Genomic DNA, 26,227 nt, shown 5'->3' with positions numbered 1-26,227 from the left:
ACAGATTATTCCCATGTTCCCCCTCCAGGCAGATGGGAAGCTGATCAGGGTTTGCTAATCAGTTCAATTCCAATGACTGAGTAGACTTCAAACTTAATCATACTGATGCTGAAATTGAGAGGACTGAGGTTTGTTCCCAACAAATGGAATTAATTCCTGAAGAATTAAGAATCTTAACCGAAATATGTTTTTTCAAGAGGCAAGTGGACTTTCTTGTTTTCCTTTGAAGATGTTTCACTTCTCATCCAAGAAGCTTCTTCAGCTCTGACTGGAAGGTGGGGAATGGAAGGATTTATACTCCTTGCAGACAGATGGTCATTTGCACTCTTTTAGAGAACTGTTGAGGCCACTTGGAAGTTTGTCTGTGTCCTCAATGTTTGCACCACTCAGGTGACCTTGAGGGCACAGAAAACCTCCAAGTTCCAATAAAATTTCCATGTACTGTATTAACTGGTGAGATCTAGTTTGGTGTGGTGGTTAAGGGCACTGGTCTAGAAGCTGGGGGACTGTGAATTCTAGTCCTGCTTTAGGCACAAAACCAGCTAGGTGGCTTTGAGCCAGTCACTCTCTCTCAGCCTTAGAAAGGCGGCAATGGGAAACAACTTCTGAAAATGTTGCCAAGAAAACAGTATGGAGTTATACATGTGGTTGCCATGAATCAAGGCTGACTAAAAGACACGAAAATATAAATGCCATTATTTAATAGATGTACAGATAGTCCTCAACTTACAACAGTTCATTTAGCGACCATTCAAAGTTACGTCATTGAAAAAAGTGACTTATGACTGTTTTTCACACTTACAACCCTTGCAGTATTCCATTGGTCACATGATCAAAATTTGGATGCTTGGCAATTGGTTCATATTTATGATGGCTGCAGTGTCCCGGACTCATGTGATCAGCTTTTGCAACCTTCTGACAAGCAAAATTCGTGGCGAAGCCAGATTCACTTAACAACCATGTTACTATCTTAACAACTGCAATGATTCACTTAACAACTGTAGTAAGAAAGGTCATAAAATGGGGTTCACGTAACTCTCACTTGACAAATGTTTCACTTAGCATCATAAATTTTGGGCTCAATTGTGATCATAAGTCGAGGACTACCTCTTCTTTCTGTAGCTAGAGAGAAGAATGAAATGCATATTTTTAAAATTATATATACCTTGTGATAAGTCTCACTGTGTAGGTGCAGTTAAGACAGTCTATCTGGAGCAGATAATTCACAACCAACAAAATGATATCAAAATATCAGGAGGACCTATTTCAGTAGTGAGGTAATAGCATGGATAACAGAGACTCTTTAAGTAAAAAACTCTCTGGGATGGCAGTAATAATTATCAAGTAGGAAAGCAGGAAGACAGGGCAGGGACTATATGTTCAAAGGGGTTCTGAGAGGAGAGGTTTGAGGCCTCCAAACTTTCATTTGGCTTAGCTTGCCACTCTATTTCTGTTGTCTAACATCATCTAAAGGAGAAACACTACTGAAAACTGATGCCACCCTAGTTTCTGGAGACGCAGGTAGAAAAGTAGTCATTGGCTTTAACTTGTGCTTGATTTCTTTCGTCCCAAAATTTCTTTTAGTAATGTTCAAGCTGTTATCCTATCTGCTTATTTGTTCTCAACTACCCATTGTTCTCAGTTCCATCTGGGGTCAATTTAGTTCTATAGGAGGGAAGAAGGAGCTTAGAAGTAACAGTATCTACCACCTATATTGCTTCTGAAGCATTTGGAAAGTATCATGAAATAGGAAACTGCTTGAATGTAATCGGGAAGCTATTTGGATTTATTAGGAAATTGGGTCAGGCCATTTTAACTTCGGTCATTCATCCCTGTGGAGTTTTGTAATAGCTGACCTGAGTGTGATCCATACATAATGATAAAGTCCACAATAAAACTGTAGATCTTCAAATCGCTAGGGAATTATTCTGTTAACTCAGGTTTTGCCCCAAATCATGAGGACCTGCCTATACCACTCCATTGATATGTTCCTGTTTATGAAGACTTCAACCATGTTAGTTACACTCCATACATAACCATTACTGTGTGTGTAAACTAAGCCTATAATTTTTTTTAATAATATTTACCTAATAATATTTGTTATTAATGATATCTGTGTTTTCCCCTTAAATCTCAAAATCTCTATTATTTCATCATCGTAACAATAATCCTAGAAAGCAAATTGGGCTGGAAACAAATGACAGGCCCAGAATAATCCAGTGAGCCTCATGGTCAGGTATGAGTGATAATTTAAATTTTCCCATTCCCACTATTCTAGGTAGTGGAGATATTCTTCAGTAGATAAATCCTACTGAAATCTGTTGGGACTCATGTTTCACACTGATTTCACTGAGTGCAATAAATTTACTCAAATCAAAAGTAAATAAACAAAGGCAAATACAGTCTTAATGCCCTGAGAATGGAATTTTCTTAAATTTTAAATGGTTTATATTTAGTTTTTAAACAAATATAATTATGACTTTTTTGCATATTGTGCGGGTTTGGCTGCATAATTTCTATTGCTCATATATGATTTATGATGTTTTGACATATCCTCATAGTAGATATGGACACTTGTTCAGAGTTGGAATTAATGGTAGATAAAAACTTTCTGAAATATCAACATGTGCACTGACCTGGACTAAATATAAAATATTTTATTTTATGTTATTTTACTTTGCTAAAGACACACTATTTTGCCAAAGATTAAAAATAATAAGCTCAGCCAGATTTATTTTGAAAAAGGATACTGACTCTAACAAGTTTAGATTTAACAAGTTAGTGGGAAATATATAGAAAGGAAAATCCCTTAGACAGCAACGATTTGGGAATGCAGACCAATGTCCGTTAGGGACTTGACTGATATCTGGGAGTGTGTTTTACTTTATTTGTTTTTATTTTATTTTCATGCTTTTACATCTGGCTTTTTTGCTGTATTAATGATTTAAGGAATGATTATTGTAAGGTTGAATTTCCTTTTAAAAATGTCAGGGTTCCATCCTAGAATTTGTTCCAGATGCTGGTAACTAAGAGTGAAGCAACAGGATTTAGAAAGATAGTTCTTTCTGAACCAGGATGACAGCAAAAAATAAAGCAAAATAAAATAAAAGTTAACTGACCAATGGTCTCCCTAGAAGTTTGGTTCTTTATGGGCTATCTGATTCCACTGTAGTTTGTTTAAAATTTTTACATGCACATGTTCCTTTGGGTGACCAATTTTTATAGTTTTGAAAAGATTATATCAGTTCTCCATGGTATTGTGTTACTGTATTTCTTGCGTTTTTTTTAAATAGCACTTGAAAGGTTAAATTTCTTAATCAGACATTACTAGTGGAATGTAGAAAGAGAGGTTAAAAAGCCAATCTGGCACAGAGAATTAAACACAGGTTCATAATAATATGAAAGGAAAACACAACACGCAACCAAAGGTTGTTGTTATTGAATAAAAGTGGCTAGGAACATGCATTTTTTATTAATATCAAAGGTGTTAAAATATATGAATAGCATATGTTTGGCACACATTGATTATTCTAGAGTTCTGTAATATTTAGCAGCCTTCAGTTAAAAACAAAATAGTATAACTCCCACCCCCTTCTCCACCTCTCTCTTTGATACTGGAAAATTATTAAGAAAATGTTAGTTTTGGGCCGAGTGATAAAAAGGAAAGGCTGCCTTGCCTGCCGGCAAGATTTAAGTAAAAGTTTTGCACTATTTCCAAAAACATTTCTTGGCTATTTCAGGTTTCACCCCTACCAATAATATCCACAACATTTGGTCCTCTTTTATGTTATGCTAAGCAAAACTGACGAGAAGACAAAAGACTTCTGGTGGCCTGTTGCCACAAAATCCACATGTCCTTTTCCAACACAGCTCTGTTTTTATGTAAGATTTAACAGGAGACAAATGACAACATTACGATCACTTGGCCAGCCTTGCTTTCAGGCCTAGGTCAAGAACATTGTTGACTCTTTTGCTCAAGCTGCCTGTGGTTTGGGGACTTCTGAGTTTCCTCAAAGCCTATTATCTGCATTACAAACATAAACTGAGAACATGCCCTCGGTGAGAGCTTTTTCTTGGTGCTCTCACTAAGAAGTGACCACGATATCAGTCTTGCAGTCTTTGGGGATGGTGAAAATCCCATTTTATCTCTGGAACTGACCTAGTAGTTCATAGTTCCTTCAGGCTGGCATGTTGATATCTCACTTTCTTCTGTTTTGACACGTCTGCCTAGAGCAGCCGTATCATCTCCTTGCAACCTGGAGAGCAAATTGGAAAAACTCTAGTTTAGGTGTTTAACTTTTGTAACTAAATATTCCTCAAGTTGGTCTATGGGCAGAAAAAACTAAAGGTAAGCTTTAATTAAGAAAAAACATAGTTATAGGAAAGCTTAAGATACAGAGGATACTTTCCTGTATTATTGTGAGTCAGGCTAAAACCTGAATTCTGCAGGTGAGACACAGAAGAAAAAGAACTAAATTCTGATAAAGGACAAAGTGAAAAATGCCCCAGGGAACATAAAAATGAGGATAAATCTTTTAAACAAGGAAAAGAGGTAAGCAGATTCCTTCTACTAATTTCTCTACATTCATTGACATAGGTACTCACTGCTAGTTGTGATAAGAAAAAAGTGATGAAATGTCATCACACAAATAATTTCATACTTGCAGGCAAGTATATAAATTTGAGCAGCGGAGATATGTTGCCATGCCATGCCATTTTTCATCATTTGTTCTCCAGCAGATGCCTAGTGATCAGAGGTTTATAAGTTAGAAAACTGAGGTGTGGAAGGTTGCATTCTAACATTACTTCATGGAAGGAATTCCTCTGATTGTGCTGCTGTTGGAAGACAAGTTCTCACTTTACAATTGTTCTCCATTTGAAGGGGTTTGCTTATGAAGGATCAGAAGAGAGTTGCCTTGAGGTTGTCTACTGATCCTTGGAAAGAAGTCCAGGCAGGCACAGGTTACCCAGTGACAATTTTTCCCTTCTACAACCGAAATACCTTGTATTTCTTATTTAAATTAGATATGAATTAACCTGTGCAAATTTTATATAATTCGGAGTCTTGTGTGATCTTCTCCTTGGTAATGCAGTTCTGTTTTTCACTGAAGATGACATAATCCTGCAATCTCAGTAGAGAGATTGCAATGGAAACTAGAGCGTTCATGTTACACAGACCAGTTTCAATCAAGCTTGCTGTTTCACACAAGCAAATGTGATCCTAGAGCCATAGGTTATGCCTTAAGGAAATAACCACACAAGCATCATAACATGCTTTGAATGCATGTACTTTTCATCCTCTGCACAGCATTTGCTCATATAATAAAAAAATCCCTAATATATGTCTTTAATGACTATTTATATGTCGACTGTTCAAATTTGCAATGGCACTGAATGAGTGGTCCTCTTACTTACAGCTCTTGCAAAGTCTTGTGGTCAAATGGTAGTCATGCACAACCTTTTTTGCTGGCTTCCTGCCAGCAAAGTCAGTGAAGAAGCCTGTAGAAAGTTGCACATGGTGACCTTGTGACCTCCTCATTTAATGACCCCACAGTGATTCACTTAATGATGGCAACGGAGAGTGTCAGAATTTCTGTCACTAGGCAGTTATGTGACATTGCACTTTATGACCGTATCATTTAACAATGGAAATTCCAACCTCAATTGCCGCCATTAATTGAGGACTACCTGCATTGATATTTATTTTTGACGTGATTGAATGTAAACTTGGTTTGCCTGAAAGTAACTTTGGTATTGTGTAAACAGGTCACAGTACATTAGAAAAGGGAACATACTTCGGAGGTTGTTCAGAACAAAGGCAAACCAGATTGGAGAATGTAATTTATTATTTTTAGTTGCTTTACTCAGAAGTTTTAAATTAAATACTTTTAACTAAGTAACCATCCAGAAAAAAATATGTTTGTTTCTTTGGGCTTCTATTAGAATAGAATTCAACCATTAATTCTAATGCCTTTGAAAGTTCCCACATGTGTTTTCCAAAGTAATTGCAGAAGTTTTGAAAACTGCCGAATCACACAAATGTAAAAAAATGAATTTATATTTAAACTAATGGAGGTGCCGAACACTGATAGTAGAAATTTGGGGAACCTTTGAAAGACAGTTCAGCTCTTCAGTATCATATGAAATACTACTAGTGCCTATAAGCAGGCAATGAAAAAAAAATAAACCAGGTATATGAAACCAATTACTGTATGTTAACCTGAAGTAAAATTCTACTTGTTTGCTCAGGGCCTATCCCACTGAGTTTATTCATTTATATATTTATTATATAGTGTTTCCGTCTTTGATTCTGCATGGCTCATAATAAATAAAAAAAATCCAGATTACTGGTGTAATATTTATCATCAATAAAATTACAAAACCAAAAATCAGCCAATGAATCAATAATCAACATATCACGCACAATCCTCCCAAAGATTCAGAACTGCCTTCCAGAAGATTAAACCTCTAACAATGTAGGGCAGGGGGTGTCAAACTGGCGGCCCATGGGCGGGATGCATCACACAAAGGCCACGCCCACCCCAGCTCCGCAAAGGCAAAAAAGGTCATGATACATCACGATACGACACATGACACGATCGAGTTTGACACCTGTGATGTAAGGGTTGAGCAGCTACCAAAAAGATCGGTCTTCCAATCCCTAACCCAGCCCCAGCTTCTCTTCTGGGTTCATTTATATGGGACATGCAGATTTCATCTAGGAGGGATTTAGAACTATGTTTATAAGCTAGCAGTTAATGATTCTAATTTTAGTTTAAACACTTCCATAATTTATTTTTTGTGGATAAAATAAACATAGTATGTGTGCATCTCTCTTTATCCCCCCTCTTCCTCAACCTATCTGATCAGTTGAACTTTATACCACAATTTCATATGGACAACACTGCTAAATAAATAAAATAAAACAGCAACAATACATAAACTTTCATTGCAACCACCCCTTCAAACATTGCAATAGAATATTTTCTAGTCTTCTCAATTTATCTATTAAATGCCATCTGAAAAAAGACAAGAGTTTTAAAACACTTTCCCAGAACGTCTGGAAGTTGAGTCACGGCAACTTCTTTCTTTTGGATTTCTTTTCTTTTTGGTTGGAAACGAAGAAGCTACTTCGATTAGCAGCAAAACATTTCAAACAAAAAACAAAAAAGTCCAGTTATTGTGACTCAACTTCCAGACAACTTTATCTGGATGACTGAGAATCTTCATCAACATTTTCCAGAACATGTTTTCCAGTTAATCTTTCTGGCACCTTACAAAGTGAAGCTTCATAAGGTTATTTATAATTTAGCTCTATGGTCTATGGGAAAACATCCAGGGGCTATCTTTTTTTGGTTTTCCTTTCCATTGGCATAACTACTGATTTCTGATTTGGATAGAAAATATTTCTCTCCCTTCAGCCACCACACGAAAATCTCCAAGGCTATTTTCTTTCTGACTTAATTTTAGAAGAAGACAAAATAGGCATGGAATGAGGCTGTTTCTGGAACTGTTCCCTCAGCTTCTGATATGCTCTAAAAACCAGTATCTTATCTATCTTTCCTGATGTCGAGTGGCATCACTATTGTTTTTCTCCTGGCTTGTACTTGGAGGAAAACGAATAAAAAATTGGAAAGGGGGCACTGGAGAAGAGGGACAAAATATGACTGGCACACCTTTATACTGTATCTGCCTTACCAACAGGAACCAGGCAAACAGTGGATGTTTTTAGAGGCTTGAATGCATATGAAAGCAGCTGCATGTGCCAAACACTCACGTCCATCCTACTGACAACAGAGAATTCTTTTATAGAATTATCACTTTCAGAAGAACTATACTTGGAGATGCATCAAATGACAGACCCTTTAACCTTGTTTTAAGAATACCGTATGTTGGCCATCATTTTTGAAGCATGATGACAGTTCTCTGCCCACAGTCTCTTTGTGCATCTGTTACACATTTAAAGAACACCTCTTTACTGAGCTATTTTAAAGATATTTAGGATTTTAAGAGAACACATGTTGTAGGGGTATGCCCGTGGGCAGGAATGTTATGCTTACCACGGCAAACAAACAAAGATATCAGCACTTCAGCAGAAGTACATATCAGGGACTGGCCTTCAAGAACTTCTGCTACTATTTAGAGCAGTATTTCTCAACCTTAACAACTTTAAGACGGGTAGTCTTCAACTCCCAGAATTCCCCAGCCAGCCATCTTAAAGTTCCAAGTTTGAGAAGTACTGATTTAGATGTTCAGATGAGTTGGATAAACAATGCAAAGTCATCCAAAATTGAGCTGAATATTTGTTCACTCATTTTACACAAAAAATATGAACTTAGGTATAAAGTTTTATTGGGTAAAGGTTTGCTTGCTTACATTTCTATACTGTCTCCAGTGGCAGGATTAGAGAGTCTTCACGGTTATGAGGTTTTTTTTTAAAGAACCTGAGATGGATTAAGTCTAAATTGAAATGGAAGAGTATTGAACCTGGATAGATACTTTGAATATCTTTGAATACGATGGTGTTAAGGCTCCAGAAACCAAAAAATGGCAATCCACTTTTGCATAACCCATTCTTTTTTAATTTTAGAAATATCATTTAGAGCAATAAAGGAGATGAGTCATTTGTGATTGCTATTGTTAAATAATAGGAAGTCAGAAATCCTGATGATCCATAGCAGGGACAGCCAGCCATTCCAGCTGGGCTGCCCTTTAATATTAATGTTATGTTACTATTAGTGGCTGAGGACTGTTACTGAAAGTGATAATGTAATGAAGTCACCTTCAAACACTCAGAAGTGAAATGTGTCCATGTGTGGGGGATTGTGATTCAAGTTACGCTAAACTTATCCCAAAGCTTAATGCTGCTCTAATTTGCTCCAGAATATAGTAAAAATCATGTTTAATGGTTTGTTGTCAAGCTACCAAAGTTTCATGGTTTGTTCTCAAGCAGATAAATAAGGGCAGAAAGCCAAGAGTGATAATACTTTCAGATTGAAGTCCCATATAGGTTCATAAGTCCCATAACCTTTAAGGTTCATCATGATATAGTACCAGCACAATGTAGTTGCCTTAGGATCTTTGGGGAATTAGGGCCATTTTTGAGGTTGTACTGGCATGTGGAAAGAATACACCATAATTTCCCATGCTGGTCCAATGCGGGTTGGCAGGTGTGATCGGTGTTAGTCCGGGGTATCCTTCATGGCCTGTTCACTTTGGGAGACCTTTCTGCATACAAACACACACACGCACACACACGGATTAGAGAACAAACTAAAGTAGACAATGCCATCAAGAGAGTAAAAGAATTGCAGGGGAAATGGGCTGGTCACATAGCAAGAAAAACTGATGGCAGGTGGACCAAGGCAGTGATAGAATTGATCCCACTTGATAAAAGGCGTCCACCAAAGAAACCTAAAACAAGATGGATTGATGACATCAGGAAGTATTGCAGGCCCAATTGGCCAAAGAAAGCCCAGGACTGTATAGGTTGGAAACATGCGGAAGAGGCCTTCATCCTGCAATGGATAGATAATGGCTAAAATGATGATGATGATGATGATGATGATGATGATGATGATGATGATGATGATATACGTGCACACACTCACTCATTCTTTCTCTCTCTCACACACACATTGCAAACCAGTATTGCCATATCAGATGCCACACTCTCAAACCAAGCTTATCTTTTGTAAATCCCCTGGAGTCACTTATGGGCAGCCATATAAATGAATGAATGAATGAATGAATGAATAATCTGATGAACAGCTCAAAAATAAGAATGTTATTGGAGGGAATTAAAATCCTTAATTAATTAAACAAATGGCACTATTATCCAGACACAGAAATATTGTCTCTGTGTCTGGATAATCCCATCAATAGATGCAACCATTTAAGAAGGTAATTCCATAAACAGTAGGCAGAACCATCTCTTTATCTTTGAGGTCTAAGCAATGGATAAAAGGTTATGTTGCATTTTGCCCTGTGCTTAGACAAATGCAAAGACAAAAGAAAAGAGGAGACCAAACAGAGAAGGAATACCTTGATCCCACTGCCATTCTGCCTGGTAACTGAATGAAGGCCCAAGAAACTTGGAACCAATGGAGGAATATTTATTTTGCATTAAGCCATTGCAGCTGGTATTTGTTTACTGACATGGATGTTAAAACCAACGTTTCTTGAGTCTTGCAAAACTTAAAACTTTTGCAACATGAGTCTTTCTTGAGCAACACTTCCCAAGACAGAGATCATTGTAATGTAATCATTGTCCTGCTTTTGCCTTTCGCTACTAATTTTGAAATAGCAATCCCCAAATAACAATGTGGAATCTAATAAGTCCACTGTGAATTGTTAAAGGCATAAAATTATACAATGGTTTGCTGGGTTCAGTAATGTTTGAGGCAGCTAAACGGATTGATCATCTTTCCATAAATGAATCCAATTCTTACAATATTTGAGCGTCGCCTGTCCCTATGCTATCCTGATATCCTTTATCAGAGTTGCTTTATATCATAGTAGCATTTGTCAAAGTTTCTGCCTTTTAGAAATACATTGATTCCTGACTTGTCTACCCCTGCTTTGTGCCACCAGTTTCATAAGCTCCAGGGAATTTTGATGCATGAAAAAAGAATTCATGGAGGCAAGATCTACAATGGCTTTCTCCAACCTAGTTTTTCCAGGTATATTAGAAATCAGTTCCCCAAATCCCCAGTTACATTTGGTCATGCTAGGTCAAGTTTAGAGGATTTGTTTCTTGAACATATCCAATGTCTCTTAGTGTCAAGGTTCCGATCAATGAGACCAAATAAAACAGAACTCCAAGACAGGAAAATTCCTCAAAGAACATGTTTATTGGATACATAATATCAGCACGGTCAAAAGTGAAACCAGATCTAAAGTTTCCCTCCAAGAATCAAAGTAATACAATGTAACAATTCCCACCCCTCTACTAATGCTAATAGAATGGCGTGGTGGGCTTTCTGACTAAACAACTCTCCTTCTCCCCTTCGGTATGGGAATGACCTTGGTTCCCACAAGATTTGCTCATGTTTAGACTACCAGAAATACCTTTTCCCTCTCCCTTTCTTGTGGCAAACTAGAACGACAAAAATGGCTGCAGCCAGTTTCGTTGTAGAGTTGACACTTAGATTTTTCAGGAGAAATTGGTAGTGATAGTAGTCGTAATCTGTTTCTTAAAGAGGGATGACTACAGGGTATGGTGGAAAAAACATCAAGATGGCTGCCATAATGGTGACATCACTATCATGGCTGCCATATTAATTGTTTTTATTATACTCTGTTTAAAAGATCCCTTCTTTTACAGAAACTTTTTTATTGTTATTTTCAACTATTCTGAGGAACCACAATGACTTCTGGACTGGGAAACAAATGAGTTAAGAATGCAAATGTTTTATTTATTGGTCACTCAAATTAATACATTTCATTAGTGATACATCATTTAGACTCATTTATTTTGACAGTACAAAAGTTTCATGTTCTCTCTTTTTCCATTCAGTGAAGGCCAGGTCTCGTCTCCAAAATACTCAAAAAAAAAAGGCAAAGTCTTATATTTACAGAACAATGAAGCAATTAAATATGACTGCCCTTAAGGTGAAGGGCTGACTAAAGCCATATTTACAAAGAAATGTATTAGTACTGTGACTGCAGTTGATGTGCAATATCACTTTCTGAAAATTAATTATAGATTAATGCAATTTTCTTTCAAGTCAAAGGTAATTGGTACTGAAAGGTTTATAGGGCTTGAGAAAATGAACACTTCCTGTTCTGGTTTCTGCAGTATAGCTGTACTTGCAGCTGGATTAGTACCCCAGGCAGGCGCATGGATTCATAACATTGACTATTCTCAAAGGAGAATGTATGAAATCTATAACTTGTTTGAACCATTTTCTTTGATTTAGCTTTTAAAAGATTGTGTCTTCTATTCTGTAACTCAAAAACTAAAAAAAAGAGGATATCAACTAAAAATACAAAATCTATCATTCACTACCTCAGGTTACATGTCTGTATGTTTTGGCTGGGTTCAAGGAGATAATGGCCACAATGCTTAATGGGCAGCAGATATTTGTGTCAACCTTTTTTTTTTTGATGTGGTTGATGTGGATTTTCAGGTAGGGCCTGTTTGGTGTAATGGTTAAGCACCAGACTAGAAACAGGGAGATTGTGAGTTCTAGTCCCGCCTTAGGCACAAAGCCAACTTGGGTCAGTCATTCTTTCACAGCTCCAGGAAGGAAGTAACTCCTGAGATCTTGTCAAGAAAACTATTCAGGAAGTTACAAGAACTAACTTGAAGGCACACACAATCCCCATCCCTACCTTTGGGCATAGATTATACTGACTGCCTTTTAAGAAGTAAGATATAAAATTGGATCCAGATTGCCCAGTCCATTAATGGAAAGGAATCCAGAAGAAATACTCCACTGAGGAGGAGCTGGAAAGGTGGATTAGGATAGCATACAGGGGACTTCATTCCTAGCCATAGGAGAGTGGATGGTACAAATCTGACCATCTCCTCTTTCTATTGCATTATAAATTTAATTTGGCAAAAATTCTGGAGGGCTTCAGCGGCTGCATTTAAGACTTATTTAGGTGACATGGCTTCTAGGCTCTCAGGCTGTGCACTGCAGAATTTATAGGTAGACCAGGCTGTCATATCTTCCCATCTTCCCATTTTTATGTTTTAAAGAGAAGCAAATACTAAAACTAGTGCTTTTCTGTAGCAATTCCAAACTTTTCAAGATATGAAGATTTGAAGATTTCCTAGAATTTCCTAGACAGTGGAACTAATGCTAAGGATTTACAGAATTGAAATCCACCACAGTTTGCTTACTAAGACGGTACAGCATTTTGAAAATAATTTGGAAAAGGTGCTTTAGAAAGAGAATGCAGCACCTTTTGACAATTCTTTTTTTTTTTTCAATATAAAATTTTATTGTTTTCATCATAAAAAAAAGAAATACATCACAGATATTACACAATGTTATATCCCATCCCCCCACCCCCCGGACTTCCCAAACCAAACCTAGGCTAATATTCAAATACAAGTAAACAAATATTAATATCTCTAACTCCAAACTCCAAANCTTAATAAGGTTTACAACTTCAATTGCTTAATTGTCATTCAATTATTTATCAAATGTAGCATTAACAATAAGTCCACCATTCATAGTTAAGTCAAACAAATTCAATTATTACAACATTATTATATTTATAGTAGTCTTCCTTTTAATAAAAATTATTCATTTAATTAATTCTTCAGGTACCCAAAATCTTTACCATTTCCTTTTTGACAATTCTTTGAATCAGCCATACCTTTTTCCAGGATTGTATGATTACCTCTGAAGTGCCATTTGATCCTGGAAAAAGATGTTCCTATTTTAGAAGTTCTAGAACCAACTTGGTCTAGTAGTTAAGGTGCTGGTCTAGAAAGGCAGTAGCAAACCACTTCTGAAAATACTGCCTAGAAAGGAACTGAACTGAAAGCTTTGCACAACCATGAACATCTGTTTATGTTCTTTATCCAGTCAAATCTATATGTTGATTTCCAGTCTCCAAAGTTGGTCCAATAATGAGATGGACAGCATATAAATTTAATAAATAAATTTTGGCTTGAAAATCCTATTTGAGCCCAGCCATTTCCCTCTCAGAGAGAAATGCAATTCCATAAAACTATAGTTGATATATGTGAACTGGACATTTAATCAGTTAAATCATTGGTTAGGTTATTCTTCTAATTTACTGTTGCAAAGAGTCAGCTTTAGGATAATTACAAAGCCTCCTAACAAATTAGCCTCTGTGAAACATTAGAACAGGGGTGTCAAACTGCCAGCCTGTGGGCCGGATGTGTCATGACGAAACTGCGCCCACCCCATTGCCGGCAATGGAGAAAAAGCTCCGATACGTCGTGCGACATCATGTGACGTCGCAAGTTTGACATGTCTGCATTAGAACAATTTTAATTGTTATTAAACAATATTTACAATTAACAGGGTTATTTGAAACTCTTAGCCATTATTCCAAAGTGACACAAACCTACAAGCCAGCCCAAAAAGTTGTTTGAAAGGACTTTTGGTTCAACAAAGCATACAAAAGCATAATAATGATTTAAAACACAGCAGAAAATAACAAACCTGATTTTGACCTGTGTACCCTGGGATGATTATTTAGATGCCTGTCTGCTTTTCCTTTCTGGACTGAGTAGATTTTTTCCCCTTTTGTTTGATTTATCCTTAAATCATCTGACCAGTGTGAAAGGTTTCCTCTGTAAATTGATTGTCTTCCATATCTGTTTATCAGGCCATAGTAGCTCTTCCTGTCTCACATGTAGTTTAACTACAGCTATAAGGTGAAAGTAGGTCTACTATCAGTGAAGGTAAGTGATTTTAGATTCTGGGTTTAGTAGCTTTGTTTTGGAGGCAGGGGAAAATGCTCTTTTGATAATAAAGCATATTACTTAATTTGTTTCAAAATTCAATAAAGCCAGTCTGCTCTGCTGGAGCTTCTCCTTCTGAGTCTGGCGCTAGAGTTTTTCCCCAGAGGCCTGCCTTAGTGGCACTTGTAGATCAGGGTGTCAAACTCACAACATCATGTGACGTGTCATGACGTGTCGCGACTTTTTTGCCATTGCTGGCAATGGGGTGGGGGTGGTTTCACTATGATGCATCCGGCCCGCAGGCCGGCAATTTAACACCCCTGGTATAGATGGATACCCAAAGACTTTTAACACTCTTCTTTCTAAATTTAATAGATGTATTGGGAAACTTTGTCTGCAGCTTTGAAGCTGAGAAAGGGAGCTCACCTTTTGTAGCTTATGATGTAACAGCAACATAAGAAGCAAACATTCCAAAAGGCCATTCCTGGTTCACAACAGATTAACTACTGATAGTATTGGGCCGTTTTATTAAATAACATAGCACCCAAAACTTGATATATAAACAGAATCTCCTCTGAACTGAACTCAGGTCCTGATGACTTTATGGGCACAACTAAGTTTTGATCTTGACAACAGTTAGAAATTGTCTTCTGCATAGATGTTTTCCTAATCTAGCCAATAAATCTGGGATTCCCTCATAGTTTCCCATCCATGTCCTAACCAGGTGAAGCACAGCTTAGCATTTTAAGATCCACCAATGTCAGCTAGGTGCTGCCATCTAGCTGGGTGATAAAACATAACAGATCAGAAAACAATATCATGTATAGTGATTCGTTAAAGTGATTCTGAATGAGCACATACATTATTAAATTTTTCATATTATTCAGTCCACAGGAGTAAATGGAGCTCATTGACAGAATATATGAATATATTTCTTGAAAGAGCCATATGACTGGAAATATTTCAGAGGAAAAACTGCATACAGTACAGTCAATATGAAAAAGAAACAGAACCAAGAATTCTAGCTCTTTCACACTTTTTCAGAAGTGTATTGGATTTTCTTCTGAGGAAGGGCAAACAGAATAATGACCACTAGTTGCCTTTCATTTCTGCCAAAATTTGTCCCTCCGCAGATCTGCTAGTAATAAAAATTTTAAACCTATCTTTAGCAGGACTCATAGCATAATCATTTTACATCTCTACTTATGAGGAGGAAATAAATCAGATGCCCTACATGAACTCTTACTGGATCATAACTTGAGTTATAAAGTTGTACAAAAACTTTGGGAAAATAAAAGTGAAGACAAAGGACAAATTTCTTAAAAGTTGGGAAGTCAAATATTTTGTTTTTAATATTAAAGTTCTAAACAGTTGGAGGTAACCACTGCCAGAAAAAATACACAACTGTCTTCCCATGAGATGTGTTGAAAAAAAGCTGGTTAATAATGCTTTCATGCATCAAGACTCACGTTTATAGCAGTATTCTTGGACTCAGCCCTACTGAGCTCGCCACCTCTTGAGAAAATAGTTTCCAGAACTGCCCGGGCCAATGACTAAAATTGTAGCTCCTCAGAACTCTTGAGACTGGAACAAAATCACTTTGTAGATGGTGAATGAGGATTAATATGGCAAGGTTCAGTGGCAGCAGGCCTTGTAAACGATAATTGATTCATTTTTGGAAACAACTCCTTTCCCAGAAGGCCGTGAGAAAAGGACTACATGAGGAAACCAGGAGCCACCCATTCTGTAACCTTTACAGCATGTGTTCATGTTCAGAGACAGGTCCCTTGTTCCACGGGGATACCTATAAATTACGTACAGGAGTCTGTGTAGACGTGTATGGAGACATATGGAGACCTTGTGTTCCCAAATCATTCTTTCCCTTCCCCCTTATAATTTACCGTGATTCCCTTGTTGCTGTCTTGTCTGGCTATTAATTTACCAGAGGGAGTATTCTCTTGATTTATTTGTTATGAAACCTGAATAGAAGCTTATTAGAAGCTATTTGGATTTTTTTTAAAGTGATGTTCATTTGAAAGAGTGAAGTAAGGTTAAAGAGCTTAACACACTGCCAGCTACACACATATTCTCCCCAGTTCAAGAGGACGTACAGCAAATCAACTCGACAACTGCATTAAAGGTCATAAGAGGTAGGTGACTGATGGTGGCATATAGTCTTTCCAGGATATCAAGACAATCTAAAGCACAGTTCCTCTGCATGTTTACTAAAATGTTGTTCTGCATTCAATGGACAGCAGTCCTACATATGTGTTCTTAGGTTTGCTGCCTAACAGCAGTATTACATATTTGGGAGCATTGTGGATTTTACCACTTAAAAGGAACCATTTTGAGGAGAATATGAATGTTGGAGCAAACAAGAGAGTTTTGTGGCCTTAATAAAATTATAGTGGAGCTTTTAGTTCTTCAGCTCTACAAAACCACTTTTTATAGTTTCACCCTTGGCTTTCATTTATGCTTCTATATTTTATTATATTTTCCCTATTTATTTTAAATTGTTCTGAATATGCTTCATGTTGGGAGGAAGGAAGGTATGATTTAGTCTGTCATCTGAAATGTATTTAGGTTTGCAGCTTAGGCCGACTACATTAATAATACTATTCAGCGGTTTCCATCTCCAAAAACTGTACAAGAGGGGTGGTCCTCAAATGTTGGTTGACTCCAGTCACAACTTCTCTAGCTAGCATGAGAAAGCTTTGAAGTTTTAATGCAACTTCTGACGGGGCACAGAATTCCAACTTTCCTAAGGAATTAACAATAGGATATTTTCTAGAATTCCCAAGATGTGTTCCTGCAAATCCCAAATTCCCATGACATTTGGGCAATTTTGTATGGAAATGCCAAAATTCTGCTTGATACCTCAAGAAATATTTCAGTAATGGAAGGTATGTATAACATACAATGGTACTCAGGACTAAAAAAGATAAAAACTCCTGCTGAGTACACCCCTAATCAGAGACAATTACTGGGACACATCCTATTACAGAACACAAATACACACAGACACAGATAGATACTCTGCAGCATAGCACAGAGAAACCACCAAACATTGGTTTGAAGAAACATAACATAGTTTTGTCTATCAAGTCACCAGGAGTCAAGGTCAACTTAAGGAAGACAAATGATGATGACGATGAAAGAGGAGGAATACAACTGATTAAATGCATTTTTAAACAATCATTAACTTTAATTGTTTCTTTTGTCCATGAAAGCAAGAAACATATTTAGATTTTAGAGGACATGAGGCTAAGAAATGCCATTTCTAAGAAATGTTTGCAATCTGTAACATGTATTAACTTTCTTTGTACTTTGTAATTCCCTTTGAACTTTCTAATTCCTTCTCAATTAAGCTCAATCAAAGTGTCCAGCATGTCACTTTTTTCTCAAATTGATATGTTACTGGGAAGCATTTCCACCCCACAGTGAGGACCCCACAGGGGACTTTTCTCCCTACCTGGGAGATTTGTGGGATCCAACAGCCCTCAGCTGCCCTTCCTGAAAGTTCAAAATTATTTGCTTAAAGTGTCTTTATAGTACCAATCTGGGCACGAGCAATCCAAACCAATTTGCCCTGTGTTAAAAGAAACTTAGAAAAGAAACACTTAGAAGCTAAGTGTTTAACAGATTGATGTTGCAGACTTAATTTGCAGAAAGACTGCTTTGTATATTTAGTCAGCACGCCCGTCCAGTATTGCTTTTACTATAGTTTTCACTTTCCAACACTTTCTTAACCTGACTTTGAACATTTATTTATTTGTTAAATATATTTTCCACCTATTTCACTGTGGGACTACTCTAGATGACTTTCAACAATAAGCATGGAGAAATGAAAAGAAGTGTAAATGTAACAGTAGTAAAGCAATGGAACAATAGTAATAAATGGCAATACAGTAATGTAAACAAGTGCTGGGCTTCTAAACCTTTGCTTTTGAGAAGTAAACTTAGCAATGTTCTTGTTACCCAGAGGAAAAAAGGATTGGATTTGCAAATGTCACCACTAACAAAAATACATTTTAGGTAATGATTCCTACTGTAGTTAAAGCATGATTGCATTTTGTAGGTGTGACTTATACAAACAAATACTTGGGGAAGGGTTAGAATGGGAAACAGGAAAGTCAGCAGCTAGAAAGGGAGAGGTTATTTTCCTCAGCATCCCTGTGCTGTGGTCCTCCAGGCTGTTACTTACCTCAGGAGAAAAGTTAGATTTACACAATATACCCATAAGCATACTTTTAAAGATGTATTATGGCTCTATTAGGCATAGCTTTCTCAAGGTGATCCTCTCCATATTCCCCATCCAAAGCCAGGCAACAGTGAAAGCCTGGAATTTCAGTGCAGTACATTTTAGATAAGGGATACCCAACCTCCAGTCCAGGGACTGACACCAGTCCAGGGTCCACTAGGAACTGGGCTTGCAAGTGTGTGAAACCAAGCAAGCACGGAATCCAGGTAGGACACAAAACCATGCTGCCCTAGTTTGTGGAAAAACCACTTTCACGAAATCAGTTCCTGGTGCCAAAAAGGTTGGGAGGCTTCTGTTTTAGGAGGTTAAATTGAGAGGGCCTGCCTGAAGGTTTCCTAAGTGACAGCTACCTACACTAGCTGTTAAAAGAAAAGGTTTATGATTTGCGATAACATTATACACCTAGCTCTCTGGTGCCTATAGGATACATTTATTTCACGTGAATGCAGAAAGTCTGTCTTTCACTGGCAGCCACAAAGATTAGTGGTTTCAGGTTGGATCATTAACTTCAGCTTTTATTTTTCAAATAGTTTCATTTCCTTTTAGTCTTTGCTTAACTGCATGAAATAGACAATGTATAAAAAACCAAGTAAGGAAAAATAGGCTTAATAAAAACAATATATGGTAAGAAAGATTAAAGATATTCAACATAAATGAACAGAGAATATACACGAGAGGTTTTTTTTTTAAAAAAAAAAAGAAACAGCAATAGTGGATAGAAGCAAATTTGCAAAAAAAAAAAATGTATAGGGAATGGAAGCCAAGCAATTAGTCATTGCTGACATAAATTTCCCTTTCTTGGGGACGTTTAAACTCCTCATATCCCGTGGATGAACTCTGCAGCACCTGCAGTCTATTTCTTTTCAGTAAAGAGATGATAACTATTGTAGATGGCTTTCCAACAAAAATACAATGTTGACAGAATAATGTGTGGAAAAAAAAGGGGCTACTTTGTGAGTGCTATAAATTGCAGGGGCTGAATTCCCATTGCAGAATGCCCCACATTACAAGTTGTATGTTTGTCAAAGCTCCCCATATGGCTTGACGTGAATGTCGCTCCCTCCCAACATGATGAAAACGAACCACGAGGCCTCCATGTACGGGATCGTATTTTTCATCCTTCCTCCCACAAGGAATGCTAATCCATTAGAAGTACCCTGGACTAGAATGTAGGAATGTGCCAGATACAGTATTTTCCAGTAGGAAAACATTAGCAATTCAAGGGGTGCCCAGGGGATTATAATCTAGCAGGAGGGAATCATTTAGATAGAGGATTTAAGGGCTGGTTCACCAAGGAGCCTGACAGAGTGGTAGATCAAATGCTCTTCCCTATGGAAAATTTGTATAATCTAAAGTATGAAATCTTGATTTTTCTCATGAAGCACATTGGAGAACTTTAGACCAACTGCTCTTTCCTTACTATTCTTTGGGTGACTAGGAACAAAGTCAGAGGATGAACTTTATATGGCACTATGCAATATAATAGTTGGGTGTGGGTTAATAAATATATGAGCTCAACCAGCACTGAAGTCTACCCTGCAAATAAGAATGATTACAAGAGCCTGGCAGGGGAGGGTAATAATAATAATAATAATAATAATAATAATAATAATAATAATAATAATAATAATAATAATAATAATAATAATAATAAAGTTGGAAGGGACCTTGGAGGTCATCGAGTCCAACCCCCTGCTCAGGCAGGAAACCCTACACCATTTCAGACAAATGGCTGTCCAGTCTCTTCTTAAAAACTTCCAATGTTGGAGCATTCACCACTTCTGGAGGCAGGTTGTTCCATTGGTTAATTGTTCTAACTGTCAGGAAGTTTCTCCTTAGTTCTAAGTTGCTTCTCTCCTTGATCAGTTTCCACCCGTTGCTTCTCGTCCTGCCTTCAGGCAGTATACATGTATACTGTTCCACATGCATTTTTGTATAGATGCCAGATTGGATAAGCTGACACTTTGTTTCATCCTCTAGATTTGTGAACCTCAACATACTCAGTGACTGCAGAAGCTCTCTTGGTATATTATATTATCCCATGGGAAGAGTCAATCTAGAAATACAGATCTTATGTATCTTATACCCTCGTATGGTAAACCAGATAGGAATCACAATCAGATGAGATAATTCTACTTTATTGTAAAACTGCATTGACAGAATCTTGCAAGTCTGAAAGTACATTTCTCTTTCTGTCTTCTTTACAGCACAAGAAACTAAAGAGGGTCTCTTCTGAGCCTCTTGCCCCACACACTATCCATCTGTGGGCTGTGTTGTCTCTTATCCCTTGGCAGCATCTCTTTGCCCCATCTCCCAAAGACTTTTCCACATAACATCATCCTCCCCTTCAAATTCATCCTCCCCTCTCAATTTCACAGAGGAAACGAATTGTGACCTATGGGAACAAAATATATGCCGCTTGTAAAAACTCTCTAGCCCAAATTGTCTAATTGAGGCAGATCAAATGCACATTTTTTTTTAGTTTGATGAAGAGTTTGCTGCCCCATTATTTTTGTAATACATTTCTGACATGTGACTGTATGTTCCTCTATAGAAACCTTATTTAATTATACAGTAGATTCATGTGGTGGTGTATGAAATAGATTTTACAGACTTACACAAACAAGTACTTAGACCCTTTTTATCGAGGTGTTAATTGGTTCGACTTTCCGTAGCGACACATAAACTTGAACGGTATAGGATATGGTTTCAGACAATTTATGTATACAGGAAGTTTCATTCTAATTTGTTTATAAGAATGTCTGAAATCTAGTTTTGTAAAGCTATTCTGAAGCCAGTCTAGTAGATCTGAAATAAATGGGAATAGATAATGGTCTATAATTGTTGTTCTTTATAACTATAAACAGTATCTCTGGGAGCTCCCTCTTTGCCTTTCTTAATGGCTGCTGATTCTCTCTCTTGTTTTTTGAGGACTCTTGCTGGCTATGTCCTCTGTTGATTTATAAGTTCTGCATCTTGTTGTTGTGTCAGTCACTTGCACTTTTACAGGCATGATCTGGCTATCTGTCCAGGCACTCAGTAGTAAAAGCACAGCCCTTGATCCCTTCTTTGCTTCTCTCCTGATAACAGGGATCTCTTGATTGTTCCAATTTGGGAGGTTCTCCCACACTGGATTCCAAGGTGGCCATTGGGAGGGCTGATATGGAGGAAGATAGGCTGTAAATTATTTCCCCCTAATGTTCCTTCACTGCCTAACTCTTCCAGTCGGGTGTCTATTATTACTCAACATTATTACAACTTGTACCTTAGGTCCTCAGTCAGCTCTTTCCTGAAATGATCAATCAGAGTTAAGTCATAATGGCCAGCAAATAATTTAAAGTCCAAAATATATGATCTTACTCTCTTCTGTTCATGCTTGAATTTTTGGATCCCCCTTGGCTAGCAGTGATTCTTTATATGGGATCCCCAAAGTGACTGAACTTACAAAGGAAGTCCTGATAATTGTCCATTACTGGATCATTTTCCTCAGTGATTAGGATTGCCCACTTAAGTGCTGCTTCCATCAGCAAACTCAGCACAAAACCCACTTTGATTTGATCAGTAGAAAATTCCATCGGTGTGCCTGCCCTTAAAACATTTCACATTGAGTTATGAATGTCCAGAATTAATCCTGGTCACCTCTGAACTTCTCTGGCAAGCTCCAGTGGGAATGTAGGAGTCTCAAGTTGTTGTGCTCTCACATGGTAAGGCAAATTCTGCTCCAGTTGTTGCATTAGTGTAGTATTAGTGTATCATGACATTCTGCAATTTGGCCATTTGTTGTTGCTAGATGCTCAGCAGACATTGGAGTTCCTTGAGGATCAAAGGTTATACCTAATATTCCTCTTTGGAAGAGAGTAAAAGACTTGAAAGATTGGCCTTGCGAGATAAACACAACCAGGTGAACTAATTCTACTTTATTATGAAACAACATCGACAGAATCTTGTAAGTCTGAAAATCTGAAAGTACATTTTCCCACCAGTTCCTTTACAGCCTGAAAATCTAGGGATAGTTCTTCTGAGTCTCTTGATCCACCCATTATCCGTCTGCAGGCTATGCTTCTATTACTTGCCCATTCCTTTGGCAGCGCTCAGTCTCCCAAGATCTTTCTCACATGCCATTAAAGTATTCTGCATTGAAACTGACTCACTAGGGTGCTCAAGGTAGTCTTGATGTCCTCCTTCCATGGGACATAATGGACATCCATGGCATTTTGTGCAGTGCCTGATTTAACAGATTACATCAATCAACACATCTCAGCTCCAAGCTCTTGGAGTCCTCTTGGACTAACTATCAGTAAGTTCCCCTTCTTTTCCTTAATAAGCCATACCAATTTTTTTCCTTCTGTTGACTTGCTACACATGCATGCTGAGAGCAGGGAAGCTACAGTGATAGCAAGAAAGAAACACTGTCTGGCTGTGAATACTGGCTGAGTCCCTAGACAGACATGGGTCTTGTGAGATATTCAATGAGGCTGACTTCTGACATTATCCATGTATAACACAGGCCAAAGAGGAGAAGAAAAAAGGGGGCAGGCACATCCACCCATCCACTTACCAAGCAGCAGTGAGTTCTACAGAGTCCTTTGGTCTGTGGTAAAAGGCATCAGCAGTAGGCGTCTTTACTGAGGCTTCAAATTAACATTTGGCAGAATCCTCATTGGCAAGTGTTAACACACTCCTGTTTATACAATCATTTATGCTGATGCATTCAGGGCTAAACTAGAGGCTTGAACGAGAGCCAATACTTCCGAAGCAAAGGCAGTGACTTAACACTCTTTTCTGCTGGCATAAACAATCATGTGAACAATAGCAGAATTATTATCTTGTATATAGACTGTGGCTGGTCTTGTCATTTCCAGAGTGTGAAATGTTTGGGGGATGATTTAGGAGAGCGATTTATAATTTGAGGGAGAGATTGGGGGTGTCTTACTTTTTCCCCTTTCTACTTCTTAAATGTAAAAACTTGCTCAGGTACAGGTTTAAAAATCTACGGTCTTGCTTGAGTGACAGAATGAGAACCCTGGAAACCCTCTCTAGAATTTTTCAATAAAATTTAATGACAACCTGTATCGTCAATGATATCCTAGATCATGACAAGATACACAATCACCCAGCTTGCATCAACAGAATATATTCCAGAACCTTCTAATAAATCAATTAACTGGTTTATTAGCTCATCAATAGCCAGAATTTCTCCCCTCCTCCCACCGTAATAGGATCATGTGTGGATACCTGATGGAATTGCTCCTTAATTCAAGTTTCAGCTCCAAAAATGCTGCTTTCCTGGCTGGATTCTATGAGCCATGTCAGATACTGAGCTTCCAACAAGTTTATTTTCTGCCTGTGTAAACTCAACCCTCCTTACTGTGTAAACTCAGCCCTGGAGAAGCTGAAAAACAAACAAGGCTTTGGTTCAGAGTTAGTGGTAAAGCTTCATTACCAATGGTACAAAGACAGGTGGGCTGCTTAAACTGGCAGAAGTGGGAGGAGAATCCCTTTTCTAAATGCCCATTCATGGATTTATATTTTTTTTTGGTCAGAAAATTGATGTATTACCACAGGCTTGCACTACAGTCCTGCACTTTCCCCCCCTTTCAAATAATTCTTGCTTAGCACTTGCTGTACAGGTCTATGACCCTTTTTTTCTCCAAACTTTTCTTTTACGAGTTTATTTTGGCTGCTCCTAGGCATTCATAAAATTCCTAGGGAACTGGAGGTCTTAAGCAAGGCTTGTAAAAGCAAAGGGAAAAGGGGGGAGGTGGCGGGAAGAGTGGGTTTTCCATTACCATGTTGTAGCCTCCCTAATGAGAGCCTTACACCTTTCAAATCTTTTCTGAAGCACCAAGTCTCTGAAAAAGAAGGGGACAGCATGTAAATCTCCTGAAATGGCCTCTAATTCTCAGTCGGTGCAGTTAGTGCAGACTATTCTATAGGCGAAGAAGGCGCTCCCTTGTCAGTCATTCTTCTGCAGCTTTTGGTCCTCTCAGCAGGTCAACAGAGTTGGTGAACAGCTCAGAAAGCGCAGGGCATCTGAAACAAATTAGATCTGTTATAGCCACCCAGAGACCGATGATGGATGGAGGTCTGTATTTACAGCAAAACTAATTGGCAACATACACAGACATTCCCCCCCCCCTTTAGGAAAAAAAGTATATTATTTTGCCAGACTTCAGAGCCACTGGGACAGTTTTATAATTGTAGAACATTACACTGCTTGAGATTTAAAAGAGAAAAGAAAATGAACAGCGAAAGTTTTCAATCTAATAAAAGCATTTGACTGGAGAGTTAGAAATAACAGGGAGCAAAGAGGCTGAACTGGAAATACTGTAAGATCTGCCCATGCCACCACCTCCAGTTATAAAACAGTTCAAAAATGCTGTCTTCATAAAAGTTCTTCCATCCTTCTCAGTTTAAGGATTTCTGTATTTGTTCTCTCCCCTGCTAAAATAGATTAGACAGAAAAATCGTAAGAGCCACTGTGGGGAACTGAATAGGATGGTGAACCAGCTCTGAGGAGGCCGAGGAAGTTAATTGCTCTCAGCTATGGAACTAACTGGGTAACTTTGAGCCAGTTGACCCTTTCAACCCAGCCTGCCTCACAAGACTGTTGTAGTGAAAAATAGGAGGGGATTTATTTCTATTTATTTATTTAATTTTTTATACCTCACCTTTATTATTTTATTTGTAAATCAAAGTGGTGATCATACCTAATACTCCTTCCTCCTTCTGGTTTTCCCACACAACAATCCTATGAGGTGAGATGTAATCCATCTCACCTCATAGGATTGTTGTGTGCGGAAACGAAAAATGAGAGTGATTGGCCCAAAGTCACTCAGCGGGCTTTCGTGCCTAAGGCAGGATTAGAACTCGCAGTTTTCTGATATCTAGGACCTTAACCACTAGACCAATTTGACTTGGCATTATTTATTTATTTGATCAAGGTATAGGCCACCCATCACATATACATGACTCTGCTAGATGCTAGATATGTGCCATGGAGTTCCCATGTGAAATATGGGGTGTCAATGTTATATATTTTATAATAAAATAAAGTATGGGGAAGGGAAGCAAAGATAGTTGTTGAAAACATAATTTAACATACTTTATATATAGCACTTATATGCCACTGAAGTTATGCCCAGCAAAATAAATAGAATAAACCGTAGAAGCAGAGACTACCAGTGTTTAATAACAGCTTTTTCTGGGCCAGTAATAGATTAGATACAATTAACAAATACAAAGAGAGCCACTCTGACTTCTGCATTGCTAGGTTTGTCTGTCAGAAAAAAATGGAAGAACAGGACAGTTTAAATGAATCAGCACTCAAACTTCTTGCATTGGAAAGTGAGAATTTGCTTGTGGCACATGTATGCACCATATACTAAACAGAAATAAACTGTGGGCAGGTTAGAAAGTGAACTTAGGAAGAAACACACCCTGAGGGAAGTTTGCCGAACTGATTCCACTCTGCCATTTCAGCTTAATGTCTTACGAGGAGGAATAAGAAATATGGAGTGCCATTAAGTTCCTTCTGCATTCAGTAATAGCCATGGCTATTTTATTACAGCATT

This window comes from Protobothrops mucrosquamatus, unplaced genomic scaffold (genome assembly GCF_001527695.2).
Source record: "Protobothrops mucrosquamatus isolate PMUCROS unplaced genomic scaffold, P.Mucros_1.0 scaffold95, whole genome shotgun sequence".
NCBI classification, from domain to species: domain Eukaryota; kingdom Metazoa; phylum Chordata; class Lepidosauria; order Squamata; family Viperidae; genus Protobothrops; species Protobothrops mucrosquamatus.
The sequence above is the reverse complement of the archived record's forward strand: the minus strand, read 5'-3'. Positions refer to the sequence as shown.